Source organism: Solanum tuberosum, unplaced genomic scaffold (assembly GCF_000226075.1).
Source record: "Solanum tuberosum cultivar DM 1-3 516 R44 unplaced genomic scaffold, SolTub_3.0 scf00128, whole genome shotgun sequence".
In the NCBI taxonomy this organism is placed as follows: Eukaryota; Viridiplantae; Streptophyta; class Magnoliopsida; order Solanales; family Solanaceae; genus Solanum; species Solanum tuberosum.
This window is the reverse complement of record NW_006239053.1, coordinates 897,078-900,289: the sequence shown is the minus strand read 5'-3', so window position 1 is coordinate 900,289 and position 3,212 is coordinate 897,078.

Sequence of the window (3,212 nt, the reverse complement as noted above, 5' to 3'; positions counted from 1 at the left end):
CCCCACCACGGCACCACCTACCCCCCCCCCTCCCAACCATCTCCATTTTTACTTAAAAAAATTATATAAATATTTTTAGGATAATATTTTTATTTATTTATTAGATACCAGAAAATAAATAAGAAAATTACTTATTTTACCGGAGAATATTTTCTTTCATACCAAACATGGACTAAATATCCGACCAGGAGAGGTGTGAAATGATCATAAAGAGGGATGGGGTATAATATTTTCACATGCATGCATGGAATTTAAAGAAAATATTAGAGTTGGGATTTATATGTTTGTATGGACATGAATGGATCAAAACAACTCATATGGGATTGCGTAAAATCCATGTAAATTACTTTCACCAATAATCAAATTGTAGAATTGATGTTCACCGCCCTCATAACGACTACTTCGTCCATTATATATCAATGTGACTTGTTTCATTTTTTGAAAACTGACTTTTCAAAGTTCCTTAAGATATTTTCCTTTCTTTGCCATTTTCCCACTCTACCCTTAACCAATCAATTGTCTAGAAAAATTGAAACCTACTTCATGTCTTAATTATATGGAGTATTAAACAAGGATTGGCTCTAAAGAATCGAAAGTGAAAACAAATTGTCTACTTGTAGCTAAGCTTATCGCCAATGAAGACTTGTAACTTCATCCTTTGAGATGTATTATTGAAGATTGCAAATATTTGTTGGAGGTTAACCAAACCATTATTGCACATATAGCTTAATATAAAACAAATCTCCTAATGAATTCGAGTTATATAGCTTATGAAAAGTTTTGGATGCTCGCTTATTTTATCTAATTTCCACTATACTAAAAAGGGAAAAGAGTGGTAATATAGGTAAAAACTTACATATTATATTATATCATATATATCAAAACAGATGGATTTATTCATCGATAAACATTCAAAAGAACTTATCCATTATTTTGTCAAAACTTCCAATTAACTTTGTTAATTACGTGCAGTTACATGCCATTGCACCCTGACTTTCGACAGTGAGAGTAACCAAACTATGTACAACTCTTTTTTTAGAAGGTAATATTTGTCGTGGGCTTGACCGATTCATTAACTTTGATTCAAATTTTATATTTATTTTTTAAAATTTCATAAGAATTAGAATCTTAAACCCCTAAACTTCAAATCATGATTCCATTTCTACCAACATATTGCATAAAGTTTATATAGTTTTTTGTTTAAAATGAAAAAAAAAATATTCTGCTTTGGTAGAAAATATAAATGAATTGAATCCATCAACAATTACTCTTAACACTTAAGTTAGATAAATCAACATTAGGAAAAACAAAAGATAATCTATATTTGATATTAATAATTTATTGTTTAAAAAGGTATTTATCTCGGAAAACTATCTTATTATAGGCATATGTACATCTATATCATATTTACTAATTTATTTATACAAATAATTAAGTATCTTACCACTAATTAAGAGTTTCCTATCCTATATTGAGGAAGATGGGAGGGAGATAGTCGTGTATCTCAGATACATGCGAATTAGATTAGATACAAGCAGATACATACATTATATGTATCTGATGTGATTCACATGTATCTGGGATACCAAATAGATAGGAGACTGGTGAGCGAAATGGAAGCTAGGGAGACAAGCGAGATTTGTCTATGTATCTCATATACGCGTGAATTCACTTGAATACAATATATCTAAAACAAATTACACATAATTTTAACCCTATATATCTTGAAATACATGTATCGAGACATGTCTGAATAAAAAATAATAATTTGATTTGTGATGAATTAACTTGGGCGTAACCGAAATTCATGAAAATCAATTTTGCCCATATTCATTAAACTTTGGACAGATGGGATGGATCATGTGTTTGGGTCAATTTTGTCACCCCTGACACAAACCAAACTAGGGATAACTTTTTTCTACTATATATATGCGCACATGCTCTGTGTACATTCATTATAGCATATGTTAGTTAATATTGTTTGTTGGGCAAATTAAGAAGTAGCTAGAATACAAGAGCTTAAATCTTATAGCATAAGTTCAAAAAAAGAAATCTGGCAATAATAAGAAGCTAGTGAATTGAGATTCCATTATAATATTCTAAGGGGTACCTCTTCATATGGAGGTGAGAGAATGTTAAATTAGTGCGTGAACTTTTTTTATTTGGTTTTTCATTCGGTCTATTAATTAATTGTATTAGGGTTTAATTTAATTTAGATTCACGCATCGTAAAGTTTATTTTTTAGTCGCCTCTCTGAATAATTTTTTTTTTCATTTTCATGAACTTAAACTCAAAATCTCTAATTAAGAATGAAGAAATCTTAACCAATTCACCACAACATAATCCACACACATGTTGATCACTTTGGAGTACATATATATTATCACTAAATCATTGATCACATGTTATTAAAACTTAAGCGAGTAGAGAAACTACACTTTCAATGACGTATTTATTATGCTCTTAACATATCCCTTCATGTATTATAATTAATTTTAATTTTTTCATTAGCCAAGTACGTAGAGAGTGAAACTCAAAACACTTATTAATTGCTTTGATATTAAGATGAAGTGTGTCTGTGTGACCATAATATATCAAGATTCAAGGACGTTATACACATTTCAATTTTTTGTTTACTCAAATATTATTTAGCCTCCATACTATATTGTCCCCATTTCATGCTAGTTGACTAGTCTGGACGGACGTGTGGAGGGTGTCTTAATATCTCACAATATTGGTGGTGCATGTGTCGATTTGACTTCCTCACCTCATAAGTTGAATTTTACGATTGATAAATTAGGTCTAATTTTTTTTTTATATTACTACAGTATATGTTTATTAGTATTGTTTGTTTGGCAAATTAATATACAATTCTGGTTTATATATATATAATAATAAAAAAAATGGGAAGTTAGTAAATTATTCCTCTCTTTTCTCAAAAAAGATTTTTTTTGAAATTCCATTATATCTCCAAATATTTCCTTTTTCCATGGAATTGACTATTGTTCAATGGAGACTGAAGAGCAACCACTTAAATTTTATTAATCTAGTGAGAGATTTTAGATTCTGCAGATAGAAATTCACTATACAATCTTTCATGTGAGATCCCTATTGTTTTCTTGGAATTTTTCTTCTTTTGGACATTACATTGTTTTCACTGTCAGTTTTTAATTTCCTCTTATTATAAAAAATGCTTAAAGATCCCGGGGGGG